General features: G+C 43.5%; 1 protein-coding gene across 4 annotated transcripts in view; it reads left to right on the top strand.

Annotated features, from left to right (window-relative positions):
- The first annotated feature begins 1,338 nt into the window (after positions 1-1,338).
- Positions 1,339-18,427, top strand: part of LOC135711505 (forkhead box protein K2-like) — a 39,369-nt gene continuing 22,280 nt past the window's right edge. Inside the window, exon 1 of one of the 4 annotated variants that reach the window (XM_065234371.1) lies at positions 1,339-1,607. The gene's annotated coding sequence lies outside the window, so the exon portion shown is untranslated. Of the gene's footprint in view, positions 1,608-12,694; positions 12,850-13,041; positions 13,230-18,427 lie in introns of those variants that run through there. The other 3 variants (XM_065234370.1, XM_065234373.1, XM_065234372.1) reach the window with 3 other exon arrangements.

The raw sequence follows: 18,427 nt of genomic DNA, 5'->3' as shown, positions 1-18,427 counted from the left end.
AACAATTTGCACTGCAAAATTTTCGTTTCTTCAGTTCAGGAATCGGTATGTAATTTAGCTAAATTGTAGTGTATCAAGCATGTTATATCGTAAATTTGATAGTTTTCGAAAATGGAGGGGGTTGTAGAGATATTCAGGTACGGTTACTCTAAATTTTTGGGTTCGTGTCGGGTACGAGTATACGAAGAAAATATTTTTGAGTTCGGATCGGGTAAGGGGTATATTTGGGTACGGGTAGCATCGAGGGGCACGCAAAAACTTCAACTCCGGCACAGGAAGTAGCCGTTATTAAATTAATTTCATTAATTACAGTGGTCAGGTCGGGTTCGGGTTCTTGAAATTTTTATGAATTGGGTACGGGTTTGGTTCGGGTATTCAAATGTCTATATCTGACCATCTTTATGGGATTGTTTGTTAATGTGATGTACTGTTATTGGTAAATAAAGGAAATGCTTAAAATATTCACACATTTATTCATCATTTCATAACAGTTAGTAACAACAAAATTTCAGCTCAAATCAACTCAACATACTTCGGCTATCAACGGGACGGGATTTATACAAGTCCAACAACCGATCGCTCTCTTCCGGTTCGTCTTCAGGAGGTAGCAAGAAAGCTTCAATCGACGGAACGACATCTTTTTTTTCGTTTTCTTCCCATTTTTATCGACGCGGAAGAAGTCCTCTAAGAAATGGGCCTGCAAATAATTAAAAAAGATCATAGCAACATTGATAAAATGCAAAACACTTGTACCGTCAACACATACGCTACAGACTCGCGAGCTTGGTTTAATTTCGCCGGTTCCGGAATCCATCCGACAGAACTTAATCCATTGGGATCTTGTGATATAATCAGTAGGAAAGCGCAAAAAAACCAATCCAGGATAATTTCTGCTGTTCCGGCCGCATTATCTGACACTTCATTTTGGCTGATTCACTACGAGTCTCTACAAGTGATTTTTCAACTCCAACTTTCCACAAGCATTAAGTCCTTTGCTTTGTTTTTTCCGTCGATCTTGTTTTCCGTGCTGAGCACCAATGCACAAGCATTAAGTCATCCGACGGTAACACGTAAACAACAGAGACACGAAAAACCGAAACCCCTCATTATGGGAACAAATTACTTGATAATTTTTATTTGCCAAGAATTTTCTTGCGCAATATTGTGATTGATTTATTTGATTTTGTGTGTAGTATTTGCTTCTCCCTCCCAGGTAGCAAGCATAGCAGTGACAAAAAATACAAACTCAGAACATAATATTTACCAACCAGCGTTTCCCCCGCATCCTCTGGTTGTTATTGCGTTGGAAAGATTAATCATACCATCTGCGTGGTGCAGGCCGCTGTCGCCGAAGTGAGTCAAGAAATTCGTACAGTGTGTGAAAATTATTTTCGGTTACCTTCTGTTTTGGTCCGTTTTCGGTTGACGACAAGCAGCAACACCCAAAGACCACGAGAGTGTGGTCTTTTCAGCCGAACGGTGCATGTGCTTTTTTGCGTCGGAATAAGAGGGTAGTTTTCCCCAAAAGTAAACAAAAGGTTCCGTTTGGTTTGTTTACTCGTTGATAGAAGCGCCGCGGAAAGTGCCATCAGGAAAACTAGAGTGATGTAAGTATTTCTAGATTTTTAATAGTCCGACGAATGTTTAGCACGTAATCATGACGTAGGATATTTTTTGATTTACACTTGAGATCATTTCGCAAAACGAAAAGGTGCTTCCCGATGATAGGGCGACTTCAATGAGTGTCTGGATAATTATTATCCACGTTGCTTTTACATCATTCTTACGAGTTGCGAACAGTGGAAAATTCCATCCAGTTAATGAAATTTGCACATGTGTCATTCGCGAAACAGGTTGCACCCGTTCGAATTTTATTTTCTGAAAGTGAAACATGCAGCTAAGCATTACAGAAATCGTTTGCCTATGCTTCTGTGGATGTTTCAAGTTACAGTACGTCATTTCATGTTGTTCAAATTCCGAAACAACCAGTAGATTAATTTTAATGATCTCCTAAAAAACGTGTCTGTTATATGCCTTCGGGTAAGTAGGCACTTCACTCACTGCTCGATGTGTTCAATCAAAAATAGTAAGCGTAAACGAAAAACCTGTGCGCTGTAACGTTAGCTACTCTACTCAACATTTGCGACGGGGGTACCTCTCTGTTATAGAAAAGCGAACGTCGTCGATGCGAAAGAAAAATCGTACGCCCAAAAATAGATTCACTCATGTATTTTTGATGCAAATTTCGCTCAGACTGCCTCCCGCAGCAAAGTTCGATTCAACCTTCGAGTAGGTAGGTACACATGCAGTGATTGATACCAATTTGTGGATGAAGAGGTGTTTATTGTCCCCCTCGCATGACACAAAACCAAAGTATCAAGCTCGCGCTATTGTAAATACCGATATTGAAATCAGCGATTAAGCTCACCGGATCTATCCGGCGAAATCGCCGCTACCAACCCGTGATCCTTTGAATGTGAGTGAGCGTATAGTCTACGCGAGACGTTCGACCGACCGACCAACCAACCAACAACACGAGACCACGGCGGAAAGCCGGCAGCACGGTGTTGATATCTGAAAATAGCATAACAAGATCATGTTCGCTGCCCTCACAACAACCACAAAATGGGCAAATATAAATACGATTTTTGACAACTTGTAGACAAAAAATGTGCTTTCGCGAAAACTGACTGCGAACGGCAAGTCTCACATAAGCACATACACATCGGTTAAGTGGATCCAATCCCAGCGTCGCTCGCTCTGACTATACCTACTACAACAGCAAAAGAAGAGTTACTATTATACGCGTAACAACTCAGTGCTTTTGTCGATCGCTGAAAAATGGGATGACGCAGTTGGTTTGTTTTCTGTTGACGGTGGTACGCATGCCAGTGGTTCCGGTTTTGCACCATTTCGATCAAGATCTATTTATGAACATACATGTTGCTGTCTGCCGAAAACAATAGGCTCCCTGATTGTAAACATGCATACAAGGGCTTAACCAAGTTTTGAAATGGAAGGGACTATTCTTTATAATGTGAGATTTTATAGGGAGATGTAACGTGTTATAAGCTGTTAAACAACATAATATAGTCTTGACAGTTCTTCATACTAACCATGGCAGATTTATGATTATTAGTGTTCTGCTCATTGCGAAGATTAATGGTTCTTTTCACATGACATGTCCAAAAATAGCATTATTGCATATTAAGAATTATCACGGAATTCTCTTTAAACATAGCAGAAAATTGTTTTGGAGCTCTACTCGGAATTCTCTTTGGGATGAAGCATGCCGGTTGATTAAGGCTATTTTGGATATGAAGATTACACTACACTACACCCTTTCTTCTACTCTAACTTTATTTTATTTTCTTGGTCAACCGTTGTTACACTTTTTTCTAACGAACTAACTGATCTGTGTACTTATTAGGCTGAAGACTAACTCTTGATTTCCAGTAACTACTAACTCGTGACTTCCAATCACGACTCACTCTTGACTCCTCTTAACTAACCAGTCATCACTAAACACTTGACTAACCTGAGTCACCACTCACTCCTAACTAACCCTATTTACTAACCGTCACGACTAACTCCTACTTACTCTACTGTCCAACTTATAGAGTAGGATTTATATTATTTCTTATGAACAAATCTTAGTTTTAGTTCAGATTGTCGTTACATCGCTTGACTCGTAGCTCTCTCTTTCTCCGAATCTAACCGAGTCCATTTCTCCTGAAGATCATTCGTTTGCTTACTTTTTAAGAAGTTGTGATATCGCGATACCTTGTTGGTTCTTCTTCTTCTTCGTTTTTATATATGGATGTTGAATTTTAGTGTTCGTGAGATTGCGCTTGGAGATCCCTCAAACAGAGTTCGTTATTTTGTATAACATTCTATTGCGTAGAGCTTCTTCATATCTCGATTACTTTTTCGAAGGGACGTATCAGCTTTTGTAAACAATGCATTTGATCGTCGATTTGACGTAACTGTAGCTCGTCCACGCATATTTACACCACTATCAGGTAGGGTAAAGTTTCTCCATTGATACTCTTTTAAGCATTTCCTTGGAATCCTTTGCCACTTTTATAAGAATCAGATTGCTTTGAAATTCTTCTCGAAATTCTCGTAAGTAATCCGTCGGAATCCTCCTCAGAAATCCCTTGGAATTCTCTGCTGAATTTTCATTAAACTATCCTTCAGAATTGCTTCTAAATTCAACTCTAATTTATTTTAAGAATCATCCTTCCAGTACTATTTCTTTGATATTTTTCCGATTTACATGATATTCTTTTCTGAACCTTCCGCAGTATTCCTTTGAAATTATCATCAGAACACCCTTTAAATTATAGCTATAATTATGTTTGAACTCTAATCGGAATTCTCTTGGAGTTATACCTCATGATTCATATTAAATTCCTCAGATTCACCTAAGAATTCAAATCAGAACTCTCAACATTATCTTGGTTAGGATAGGTTATCTTTAATAAGGAGACTTTCAGCCATAGGCTGGTTCATCTCTTGACTATTAGGGACTCCTGAAGCCCCCCCCCCCCCCCCTAGTGACCTCCTTAGTAACACAGTATTTGTTTATCAAAGTTGGCTGTCGTAGTTAGTAGCTGTTCCTGGTTTGGTGCATTTGGTCGGCAAATTGTCATGGTGTTGAATTCAGAGTTCGTTATAGAGGTTGGTCCTGGTTCGATGCAGTGGGTTGGTTATGGTTGGTTCTTGTTTGGTCAAATGTTCTTATGCATGTTGGCGTCCTTGATGAAGCATATAACAGCTGCTTCGGTTTAAGGGCCAGTGCGTTTCTAATGTTGGTCGGAATCCCATAAATCTTACTAATTCCCTGGAAACCTTGGCAGTTTACTGAAAGGTGCTCTACCGTCATCGTTGTGTTGCAAATAACGTAATGTTTTCGGAACGAAGCCGTCCTGAGCAGAGACGAGAAAGAATCAGTTGGTCCTGACGGTTTGAGGAATCCTGCCACTTGGTGGTTTCCCCTTTGATTTTGCGAAGAAACGGTTTCCTATGGCTGGGCCCAAACGTTCCGAAGTTTGAACTTCACCTAAACCTTAATATCTTGTCCAGGAACGGTTTTAGTAGCGAGCCGTCCAGATCGACCCATAGCCGCAAGATAGTCTGCTTCACAATTCCCGCGGATGTCGCAGTTCCCGGGGATCCATAGGAAAGTAGTGTTCGACGGAGCTTCCATTCGGATCCCTTGGATCCATGGATGTCTGGGATTCCAAAGCTGTTAAAACACTTGTAGAGTCCGAAAGAAGACAAAGCGGTTTGCTGGCCTGCATGGTAATGGCGTAGAAGATTGCCGCACTTTTCGCAGAGAACACGGGAACTGGTCCAGGAGTGGGAAGAAAATTAGCAGCGGGATGTGCAATTCAATGTATTTCGTCCTGAGCAGCTCTGTCACATATCCGTGCATTTCATTTGCCGCAAATTGTAACCAGCCTGAAATCGTTTAACAACCGAGAGGTCAACGTGGAGGTTTGGTTCTGCCCATCCCGTAGTTCCGGTCCAGTGTAGTCTCGACACTGGGGGAGCTCCTGATAGGCCAGATTCCTTAGAGCTCTGTTCCTCTCTCTAAGGAGACAGACTTCTTCGTTCCCAGCAGTCTTCTCCAGTAGGTAGTAGGTAGAAACACCGAATTCAACACATGCCGAGTCCGCAAGAGTGGATGGTAGGAGCCCAGCTGCAATATGGATGGGTTGATTATAAGTGGGACCGATCCGCGCAGTGAAGAGGTCGCTAGCCGTACAGAAAATCTCAATTCCGTAGAAGAGTTTACTGTTGACCATGGCTTTTGCTACCCTAAGAATAATGTTCATGTTGTTAGTACGATGATGACTTGAAAGTGTTCGCAGTAAGCTAAGTATTGTGCGGCAGCTATCCAACATTTTACGAGTGCTGATGGCCGCCACAATCTGACTGAGTTTCTGGTAGGGAACATTCGATTTGAAGTTTGAGTTATGTCGTTTGACGTATAAACGATTAAATTTTACCGTTTACAGCCAAACTTCAAATCATATGTTCCCTACCAGAAACACAACCAGATTGTGGCGGCCATGATCGCTCGTAAAATGCTGGATTCCTTACATTGTTAAAATGAAGAACGAGGCACAAAGCCCGCCCAAGAGCACCCCAAGTATTGTATCCGGAAAGGTATTGTGGTATCATCACACTTGATGGCTGATTGTAATGGGCGGTGTGAGGATCGGCAGATGTGAGAGACCACGCTTTTGTCGGCTGAGAGCATGAATCCCTCCTGGGACGCCCAAATTTGTGTGTCCGATACAGCTGCCTGAAGTTTCCTATGTAGGGCTTTAAGAGTACGGCCGATTCAAGAGAATTACGTCATCTGTCATCAAGATCCCGTTCATAGCAACCAGGAAAATAGTGACCGCAATGACCGAACCCTAACGGCGCCGGTGGTGTAGTGGTAAGCGTGATTACCTCTCACCCCAACAGGCCTGGGTTCAATCCCAGTCGGCGCCACCGGGATGTTCTGAGGCATAACATCTCTGATCACGCCTTCCTTCGGATGGGAAGTAAAGCCGTTGGTCCCCGGTTCATGAGTTGATGGGTCGATAGGTAGGGTCCAGGTGTGGGAGCTGCCTTCCTGGCACGTCGGTAGCATTGGTGCTCAGCACGGAAAACAAGATCGACGGAAAAAAACAAACCAAAGGAAAAAAAAAAAAAAAATGACCGAACCCTGTGGCACTCCTGTTTCTTCCACTCGAATTGAGGAGCGATGCTTCCCGATTAGGACCTAGAAGGTCCAGCCGCAGAGAAAATTTCTAATGAAATGTAGGATATGGCCACCCAGCCCCAATCGCCTGCTGGATAACCCGGGGTGACCAAGTACGATTGTATGCTTTTGCTAGACCCAGGGACGCGACTTCGACGTGGAGATTGTTTTCCATCGCTTCCTGGAGAACCTCTCCTAGGCCGGTGAAGTAGGTTCCCGTTCCATGACCAGGTCTAAACGCGTGCTGCCGGTGGTCTAGGCGTTTTTTATCCTCCAAAATTGCATTAACCGGCGATTAACCATCCGCTCCAAGATTGTACAAGAACAACAAGTCAACGAAATTGGCCAGAAATCTTTCGGTGTGGACATCGTCTCCTCATGTTTGGGAATGGTGACGACGGCATTATGTTCTCCGTCCATATATTATTTAGTATGCTTAACATCGCAAGCTTGGTTTCAGGCGGTAGGTGTCTGAGCACAGGGTACCCGATTTCGTTCGGGCCGGCCGATTTCCCAACGCAACGGCTGAGTGCCAGGTTGAGCTCAGCAATCTGGAAAGGGGCGTTGATCGGTAGTGAAGCAGGAGCTTCTGGAATAGCTATGGTGTCCAAACTTTGCATGGACGCGTTGTTCCTACAGATGAAAACCGTGTCGTATTGGTCGAAGGCAATACGCGAAGTAGTCTCCTAGAGCCTATTCCCTCAAGGAATTCCTCCCAGCTGCTCGTTTTGGCGTCTCTAATGATCTATCGGCACTCATTTCTCTTAGTCCGATAGACTTCGGAAGCCCGTTCTTTTACATTATCTTGGAATGTTGGTCAGAGCAGAGAATGTTACACATATTTTTTTAGAAATCCTTCCCCAAAAACTCCATGGGTATTATCGGCAGAGTTCTTTGAAACAAACAGAGTTGGGAAAATATCGAGGAAAATAAAAAAAAAAATCAAATCTCACCAAAGAACAAGATCACGCTTGATTTTCGTAGACAAAAATTAACAAGCCATCAACTGCGGTTGATATTGCAAGCTGTGATATCGCAGCTCAATAACCTAACAAAACTCACCAGCTGCAAATCTCCCCAAACTGTGGTGAAATTGATGTCGTTTTCGTTTTTACTACACTACACCGGTGTAGTGTAAGCAGCAATAAGTGCGAGTCATTGACAGTTCATCATCACTTCTTTGTAAACAAAGGTGCAACCGATAGCTACACCCTAATTTTTTTCGGTGTTCGGCAGTGTAGCACCGGTGTAGCTACACCGCAAAAACGAAAACGACATGAGTTTCATGATTTTTGCTTTACACCCGAACGCAACCGAAACTTCCATAACGGCTGACAGCAGTCGCTTCGTGTCTGCCATCGGCGAAGAGAAAAACGAGATAGCATCATTATACCTTGTCTTTCTAAGAAAACGAGGTGCAACGGAACAATTTTTGCATCGATTCAAGTCTCAGCTTCAACTTTACACGTTGTGAATAGACTCGCAATATCAATGGAATCAAAAATCAATATCAAGCATGATATTTTGATCCAATATCACGCGGGCTATTAGGCAACCGAACCGGACCGTAAAGCAAAACATTACGGTCAAACCGCGTGTCCGAAAGCTGTATGCCTAGGTGCTGACCAAATTCAACGGATGCATCATTATGGACGATGAAACGTATGTCAATTGGACTTGACCCGACAAGTAGTTATTTGGTAATATTAACAAGGAAGATCGGGAAGTTGCAGCTTGTACAAAAGGCCATCATGCCAGACATCTAACGCGAACGTATTGGCAACGGATATGTTCCTCTTGATGATGTTAGTAACCCGTGCGAGTTGGTGAATGGTAGAGTGTCCTTTCCTAAACCCGAATTGCTTGTTGAGGAAGATGTTATTTTCGTTAGAAAACAACAGCAAACGACTGAGTAGTATCAGCTTTTCGAAGAGCTTCAAGGTGACAAGACGATGATGGAGCGATAGCTTTTGGCACTGGTACGGTCTTTGCCAGGCTTGTGGATTGCACTGACTTTGGTTAACTTCCAGCATGCAGGGAAGTAGCCAAGCACCACAAGCACCAAACACTTATTGAAGAGGGCTGCAAAGGGCTCGAAGAAGTCAACACTCAAGTTTTTCAACTCGATGTTGACCACTCCATCAACACCAGCGGGCTTCATGGCTGCTATCACCCCATCAGATTCAGATTATTACTCACCTGTCTGGATACTGGCATATGTTGTTCCCTGGTCCGGGAAATTGCTTCATTGATGGAGCGCAGACACCGGTCGATTCCGGCTGGACGTCATAGTCGATAATGGTGTCAACGCAGCGTTGGAACTGCGCCCAGTCGGCGCGGTGATAGTTGCGTTGGGAAGCATCGAATCGGATCACGGAGGAACCCACATCGGCCACCACCCGATAGGGGTCCGAGCAGTTCTTGGTAAACCACAGGTTGCGAGATGTTGTTGGTCAAGCTACTGATGTAGATGTTGATGGTGGCGTGTGCACCGGACCTACTCAACCGGATGGGAGTGTTCAGACTCAAAATGTTGTACTGCGCTTCCTGCAGGTCATTGTACAAGCTGGTGCCATTTTGGTTGCGCCGACTATTGCCTCAAGCTTGATGTTTGGCGTTCACGTCGCCAGCGATGATGAAGTTTACACACCGTCATGTTTGCTTGACAATATCTCTTCGCAGGTCTGCTGCCGACTCGTCCCAGATGTTGACTTGTTTGGGGCAGTAAGCCGCATCATCTTCAACAGGCGGTCTCACTAGCCGGAAATTGGTTAGGAATACGTTAATCTCGGGCTTCTGGTGCGTTTCGGTGATAATGGCGATATCGGTATTAGCAAGCGTTCCAATTTGCAATGTTGATGGCTTCACGGTCCATACTTATTGATGAGTGATACGGCAGCATGAAGCTTTTCTGTTCGGGTCTTGCAGGTGAGGATGTTGATGACTTCTGTCACGAGCGTTACAAGTTTCGTTGATGTAAGCAGGGTGTCTGTGTTCTTGTTTGTTTGAGAAGGTGATGCATCATCACGACGCCAGAAAAGCCCCGGAGGTTGGAGGAACTTCGAGACGCAGCGGTTGCCGCATATGTCTGACGAATTGAGCTTGTTGGAGGGCTAGGCACCCCAGCAGTAAATGAGACCTATGTAGCAGCAGCAGCCATTCAGATGTTCAATTTGGTGCCGTTGGGAGATGGCAGGAAAGTTCTACCCGTTGTTTTCTGGCACTCTTTTCGAGCAAGTCTTGCTGGTTGCCCGATGTGCTGTCCCACAATTGTAACATTTGGGATCTGCGTCCTCCGTTAATTCGCAGACATCAGGTGCGTGCTGCTCACCACAATTGTTGCAGCGGGAGGCCATGTGGCAGTTTTTCGTACCATGCCCGAACAGCAAGCAGTTAGAGCATTGGGTGACATCACGGTTAACGGGTTTGTACCGTTCCCATATCATCACGATGTGGAACAGCGCCTGAATATTCTGCAGATCCTTGATACACGTTGAGTTCGTCATGTCGATTCATCTTGTAAATCTGGATCAGCTTTAGTCCGTTCTCCTTCAACTCTTTATTGCACAGTGTGTCGGGTTCCATGTCGGGGAGGCCACCCAGAACTACCTTGAGAGGCTTTTCGGCCTCGAGGTCGTGGGAGAAATACTCCACATTTTGTTGCTTCAGCAACGCCTCGACAGCCTTGTAGCATAGAGACTAAGATCTAAGACTAGTAGGTCCCGAAGAAACATGCTCAACTTTTTGGCTCGGCTCTGGTACTAACTTCGGTCCCAAGCTAATCGATGCACCCCTCGAAACATAGGAAAATCCTCGAACCCCTCATTTTATCTGTCACACTTTCATAGCGAATCAAAACAAACATTGTGTAGTGCTAGAATTTTGACTAGAATGGGGTGCGTTAATCGATTTGCTTGGGACCAATAGGCTAGTCAAGTAGTGAGCCAATTTAAAATCGTTATTTTCCACCGGTTGCTTGAAGTGGTTCATCGCTGGGACCATAAGCTTGTAGCCTTCAGTGCACAGGCGCATGGTCCATTTCACGACCAACAATTGAAATGGCCTTAACTCTATTTTGTAAACAAACCTTGTAAGGCCATTTTCTCGCGAACCGAAGTCCGCAAAGGCAAACCAACATAATGGACAGGTAGGGAAAATTCTCTTCTACCCGATTGTGGTTTCGGTTCGCAAGAAAATGGCCTTACAAGGTTTGTTTACAAAATGGAGTTAAGGCCATTTCAATTTTTGGTCTTGATTTAAGACCTTTACTTATGTAAAAGTTGATTTTATTCCGCAAACGTTCCGGGGATCCTTTTACGTAGAACGGTGGATCCATAGAGGTAACTCTAAGACCAGAAGGTCCCGAAGAAACGTGCTCAACTTTTTGGCTCAGCTCTGGTACTATCTTCGGTCCCAAGCTAAGCGATGCACCCTTCGAAACATAGGAAAATCCACGAACCCCTCATTTTATCTGCCAAACTTTAATAGCGAATCAAAACAAACATAGTGTAGTACTAGAATTGCAACTAGAATAGGGTACGTTAATCGATTTGCTTGGGACCAATAGACTAGTCAAGTAGTGAGCCAATTTAAAATCATTAGTTTCCACCGGTTTGTATTACTCCATCACTATTGAGAAATGATGAAGTATTCGGTTTTGATACAGTTGTCTTTCTTGCCTTGTTGCCTTCATCGCAAGGAATCGATTCTATTTGGAAGGTCCCGCTATGTATACCCTTCGGAGTATTGGAACACCCTGCAAAGCGCGCCCCTTTTTTCAGTCAAAATTGGATTCCTTAGCAACAAAATTAAGAAATGACACCGATAATGACCATGCATCAGAACCCTAGCCTTAATCACTTCAAACTAGGGAACAACGAATAGAAGATAAGGAATCAAGTATATGAAGACTAACTAACTTTTTTTTCCTTGTTTCAAGATCATCCTCGGTGGACAAAGCCGAGTCTAGTCACTATCAACAAGGCATAAAAAGTAACAAGGACTAAGGTGTGTTCCTTGGATTACTGCAAAATTCTGTTCCCCTAGTTTGAAGTAGTCAGGACTAGGAATCGGTGGTAGATCTTACATCCCGTGACGTAAATCTTCAAGCATGTGGAACTTAAATAATAATAAAGTTTCTAAGGTTTAATTTTTCCACATTCTTAAAAACGAAATGTTAAATAAATTTGAAAAACAATATTAACCAAGCTAAGAGAAATTTTCAAGGCCTTTTTATACTTAGAGAAAGAAGCTTCATTCGTGGCTTTATAAAACGAATTTAGGTGAGAATTTATTTAAAAAAAAAATGTAGACGCTCATAAAAGGAATTCTAAGTAGGGATAAATCTAAATGAATTCTGAGGAGTATTCAAAGGAGATGGAGAGGAGAACTTAATGAAAAATATATGGATTACCTTGGAAGAAGTGTAGTTCTGAGTACCTCCTCAATACTGGTTAAACTCAAGAAGAATTCTACAGCTTTAGAGACTTTGCTAAGCTCTCTAAGTCTAAGACATAACAAATAATTAAACTCAAGGATTTGGATAATTGGATGTGATCTAGGAGTCAATATTTAGAAACGTGTTATTTTCAAAATCTTGAAAAATTGTGTTGAGTGAAAATTAGTGGGCATTTATCTCTCCCTACCATCTCTGGTTGTGCATAAAAATATGAATAATGTCATAAATTTAATAAAAAAAAATATTGAAACAATCTCATCAAGTTAAAAATAAAAATATGAAAAATGAAAAATGAAGATATCTTTTCGATCTTGTTGAGGAATCTGTCTAAAATCTTCTGGCATCCCTGACGACGAGGATGGTGAAATTCCTTTGAGAACGCTGGCAGTTCGTGGTGAATATAACGTTTGACAGCGCTCGCTGACTGCCATGGGGCTGTCAGTTTACGATCTGTCGTCATCCCCCAAAAGTCAGTGGTTTTCTGCTCGCGTGCTTGTTTTTCTTTTCCTTTCCTTCTGCTGGGTCTTATTTGGCTGCAGTGCAGAGTGTTAGCATTTTTCTCGAAAATCACCGGGAAATTCGAACCATTTCCATCCGTGGAGTGTTTTCCTACGTTGCTACCGATTCGGTAAGTACTTCCGGCCGGGTATTTCCCGGAATCGGGCCATCGAGAACGGTTTCCTGCGGTGCTGGTTGGTTGCTAGGGCACGGGAAGGGCGCTCATCGATTACGGATTGTAAACAAAGCAAACATTCCGTTCGTTCTGCGTTTCGTTTCCTTCGTCGGGCGGTGGCGTGTTTTTGTTTGCAAAGAGCCTGGCTCTCTCACCGAATCGACTTGCGCCGCGTTCCAATCCCTAACCTTTTTCTTCTTTTGCTTGTGCAATTTTTCACGAGCTGGTTAGGCTATTAAAAGTGTTGTGTGGAAAAACGTGGTTCTTGGGCTTGGTGTGGAAGAAAAGTTTTATCGATTGTGAGTTTGCTTTCGCCGTCGTCGGATTCTCGGAAGGTAAAGTCTGCTGCTTTTCTAACCTGAAAATGGCTGGAAAAATGCGTACCCTGACGGTGCGGAACGGTACCAGCTGTCAAAGTGACCTCTGCGGAAGCGAAATGTAAACAAAGCTCTGCTCGCAGCACCGAAGAGCCCTATCAACAGGGAGTTTTCCGGAGTTTGTTTATTTGATTTATCGATTTATTGGAAAAAACCTTAGGCAGTGCTCATCAGTCCTCGGGGTATTACGTGCAACATTTTAGTTCGTACATATTTTGCTTACGATTGTAACATAATTTATTTCGGTGAAAGGTACGTACATTGGCAATTGTTATCTGAACTTCTTGCTGTATATTACAAACAAAAGTAAAAGTTTTCAACAAAACTCTTGCGTCATTGGACGGGAGCTCTCATTTCCTTTCGCAGCGAAGTTGTATTTGTTTAATAACATCAGTATTCGTATAGTATTGTTCTTACCCTCGATCCACCGAGAGTAGTAAGCACCCTTATCAGGTCACGCTAGCATTCCGCTTCTTCGGCCCGGTATACAAAACATTACAATCTACAATACTATTTAATAGCCTTCAGCGTAATTTTCCGTCTGAATGGTTGTGAGTGTTCATATGCATGTGTACCCCGAATAGAATCATGCGTTCTGCTGCTAATGCTGTTGATGGATTGAGGGTTGCAATGGTCTGCTGTGAGAATCCAGTTCACCGTTGCTCTTGTAGTTGGTATTATCATTGACAGGGAAGCGCTAATCGAAAATTATTTTTGGCGACATTGTTTCTATTTTTATTTCTCTGATAGGAAGCTGGCAGTATACGTTCGGAACAATATAGTTATTACTGCTTTCGCTGGTGGTGCTTTCGTAGCTTTTTGCCAGGATAATACCTACAATGTTTAGCTATGTGTGTACAAAAATCGATCATTTAAGAAATAATTTGATGCATTTGGCTAATCTACTGAAACTGTGGTACTTATGCCACCAAAGTTTCATCCTCCGTCTGGGAGCTGGATTGAATGTTGTGCCAAATGAACCTATGTTAGGGCTCACAAAGTGATGGACCTCTGATGACTCTGCAACCGTCGGATGCGCACTTTAAGCCCGTTTTTGAACATCAAAAAGTGCGAGCCAAAAACTCATATTTTAATATCATCAGAGTCAACAAACAGAGTTCGGCAAACATGTTACACCCTTGAACCGTAGCTAGCGAATCACTTCGGTCGAAGAATTTCTGGTACCCATTTACCACTGCGGCTAACCCTGCTAAGTACAGAGTCGAAACGGGGGACGTGCTCTATTGGCCTGAAACTGAGATGAAGTGCGTTAACAATGCAATGTAATGCAATCAACCTTACATTTTTCTCCGTCATGATACTACAACGAAGTCTTCCTCAGTCTTGACGTTTTGATCTATCAGCCAGGACACAGACGATATAAAAATCATAGAGCAGAAGTTGTTAGGCCTCACGGTGTTCGCAGACTGAGATCTGCGGTGCTATTTTGATATCCGAAGAACTAAAGCTACGACCTAAGAAGATCCTGTGCGAAAATGATTGCGAACCCCTCGTGATCTGGCTGATGGTAGGATTGCTCAGTGGCTGTCGGTGTTTATTTATTTATTTATAATTCTCTTCATCGGACTTTTGTTGTCTAAATGAAGATTGATGGGGATGGGGAAAAGTCTACTTGCGCAAAAAGGCGTAAAAACAAAAGGACACAATAACAAAACAATTATTTAAAAATAATTCCGATTCATAATAATAATATGGTCTTAAGCATAAAAACCTGATCTCGGCCTATGGCATGGAGTTGTCCTTGGATCAGTCGAGGCCGTCACCGCAGAGTTGATCGGGAATTAAAAAGGAAACAGGTAGCAAAATTCATCTGATGTACATTAAATGGACAGCTACTCACCGTCTTGCAAAAATTTGCTGATTGAAAACAGTTGGAAGTGTCAAACCGTGACGAAAGGTTTCCACTGAGCAGTTGAAAACGAAAAAAAGTATAATATATTATATATTATAATTAATTGAAACTTGCATACATGAACCGTATTGGATCATGTTTATTTGTTTATTTGGTTCTACATCAACAAACTGGGTTTAGTCCTAATGATGGATTAAGCATTACTAGGAAATACAATATAGTCAAGAAGTAGCAAGCTGCAAAGGCCGTGAATTGATTGATTTCTTTATTATAGAGACTTTCAGCCGTTGGCTGGTTCGTCTCTGAAAAGATAGTGTGGGGTCCAGAAGGGACCTCATCTAGTTACAAAGTTTTTTTTTTTTTTTTCTTTTTTTTTATCATGTTAGGAGGTCTATTAGAGGCCTTCTCTAGTTAAATACTGAGGCTGTCAATGTGCTGTCTTTCTTCGGAGTTTTGATTGTTAAGTTGCTGAGGATCTTGCTTTGGTTTGAGATGTTGGGTGATAAGAGAAAGTCCATTTGTATTGCGGTGGTCGGGATTTTGACAGGTTTCATATTTGGTCGAAGAGGCAGGCCTCGCGGAGGAAGCCCATTAATGCTGTGATTCTAGTCGGGTCGTTACTCAGTGCGTCCTTAATGCTGCCCGGTATGCCGTACAGCTCTCTTGAGCCTTCGTGTTGAGTACAGTGGCAGCTCCCTGAAAAGTTATGCGAGACTCTGGTATGGCCTGTTCTGAGTCTTGCCAGGATAACCTGAGTTCGGTGGTCAGGGGGGTCTTCCTATCTTCGTGTGTCAGCCTTCACTTTTCCAAAGAAAATGCTAGTTGATTGGGACCATGTATTTAACCATAAGTCCCAGATTTGGTTGGGAACCCATTTTTTCAGGTCCCCCGATGGAACCTCCTGTTGGTGAACAGTTGGGCTTGTCTTCCAGAAGCCGCTAGATTATCCGCCTCCGTATTACCACGAATGCCGCAGTGACCCGGAATCCATACAAATGTAGTGTTTCTGGGGGCATATCGCTGAATGGCTTGGATCCATGAGTGCTTAATAGAGTCTGAGTTGAGGGCTAACTACACTTGCGGAGTCCGTAAATACGGCAATCGGCTTGTTTGAGGGAGTGGTAGCAGCAATAAAAGTAGAGACCGCTTCTGCCGAGAATATAGTGTACTGGTCTGGAAGTCGATGAAGTACGTACATTTGAGGGCCCGTGATGCCGATGCCAACCCCTTCACGGGAAACCGATCCATCGGAGTAACGGATAGTGTGGTTGCAGTATCTAGTTCTCTGTAGTTCCGCGACGGATCTCACAAGTGCCGTAGAGTTGGATCCTGCCTTGAATTTCTTCTTCATCGCCCAGTCGATATGGGCCCGGGCAGGTTCCAATCTCTGGTTCCACACCAATTTATGCTAGATACCGGGGGAGTTGTTTGGCCTCGGTAAGGAGGAAAACTCCTTCATCTGAGCCAGCTGTCTTCTCCTCGAAGCTAATTGATCGGTTGCAGATGGTCTGAGTAACTAGAAGGTTGAATGGTAGTACTCCACTTTCCACGCAAGCTGCAATTGCAGACGTGGATGGTAGCAGGCCGGATGAGATACGGATAGCTTGATGGTATGTAGAGGCTAATTTCGTAATAAGTTGTTCGCGAGCGAGACAGGTAACTTCGATTGATTCCATAAAGGAGACGTGATTCTAAAATTACTCTAGCAACTCGAAGCCGAATGGGCCGGTTACTGTCTGGGTGTCGACTTGCGATGGATCGTAGCAGATTAAGACGTGTCTTGCAGGCGTTCTTGACTTCGCCGAAGTGGGCAGAAAAGGTCAAATATCAGTCAATTCGAACTCCGAGGATACGGACTGACCTGCTGATGGTAATAGCTGTACCATTGATACAGATGGGAGTTTTAAGGACGGCATGATGGTGAGAGCAGATGTGCACTAGTGTGCATTTTTCGGCTGAAAGTTGGAAGCCAGTCAGTGATGTCCACAGGGAGACTGCCCTTGTGGCAGTGCCCATCTTTCTACGTAGTGCCTTTATGGTTTTGTGAGTGATCAGGAGGATAATGTATCGAAGAAAAGGTATCCTCAGCATTGCGTTGTTACAGAGTGCTCGTGGTTGAACGTTAACGTCGATTTGTTGCAGAATAGAAGGACAATCGATTTTGCCCTGTAGAATGTCTGCCACAAACAGTGCCCTTGTCGTATCTCTTCGACTTCACAAAGAATCCAGGTAAATTAACTGGCACCGACTTTCCTAGCTTGGCGAAGGCGAAGAGGATCCCTCGAAGGCAATCATCGAAGGACAAACCAAATGAATTGTCGTTGAATAGACTCTACTTTTTGTAATTGGGATTCCATACAGGGTAGCAGTATTCTAACACACCGACCGGACGAGGGAACAGCAAAGCGACTTCAAACAGTAGATGTCCGTGAAACTTTTAGCTATCCTGAAAATGAAGCCGAGCGTTCTGGATGCCTTGTCGATCACGTACGAGATATGCTGGCTGTATGTGAGTTGACAATCTAAGATGACTCCCAGATCCTCAATGTGATTCACACGATGTACGTCAACGCCTTCTAGGATATAACTGAATGTAATTGGATGTTTCTTCCGTGAGAACGTGATTACTGAACAAAAGCGTTGAGCTGGAGTTGGAGAAGGAGGCAGTCAGCGATGGCTCGGATTCGGAGTCGTGGACCGTCGAGGACGAAATTGACGTCGTTGAAATACACAAGAAATATCAACGGGCCGAGGTGGCTACCTTGCGGAATACCCGAAGTGGCAGAGAGCGAAGGAGATCGGCAGTCGTCGATTGCAACTGCCAACTGACGATCAGATGGATGGGATGTGAACCATCGTAGGAGACTGCCGTTTATACCGAGCCTATCCAGTTTGGCGATCGCTATAGGATGGTTCAACTTGTCGAAGGCGGCTGATAGGTCAGTGTAGATGACATCTGTTTGCATATGGTCTGTCATACTCTCCGTAATGTACGAGGTGAGACACAGAAGGTTGGAAGTAGTCGACCGCCCTGCCATGAAACCATGCTGGTTTTCGTTCAAGTGCTGCTTGATGTGAGAGACTAATGGTTCCATAACGACCAACTCGAACAGTTTAGATGTGGCACACAACGATGTGGTGCCGCGATAGTTGTCGATGTTTCTTAACTGATTTCCAGCAGGAAGGAAACACCCCATTGGAGAGGGACATTTCGAACAGAAGGCAGAGAGGAGCCACAAGGCTATCGATGTGTTGCTTAAGAAAGACGGAAGGAGCTCCGTCA

Source organism: Ochlerotatus camptorhynchus, unplaced genomic scaffold (assembly GCF_037179485.1).
Source record: "Ochlerotatus camptorhynchus isolate MF236.1 unplaced genomic scaffold, CSIRO-AGI_Acam_v1.1 ptg000433l, whole genome shotgun sequence".
In the NCBI taxonomy this organism is placed as follows: Eukaryota; Metazoa; Arthropoda; class Insecta; order Diptera; family Culicidae; genus Ochlerotatus; species Ochlerotatus camptorhynchus.
This window is presented reverse-complemented; position numbering and strand designations above follow the sequence as displayed.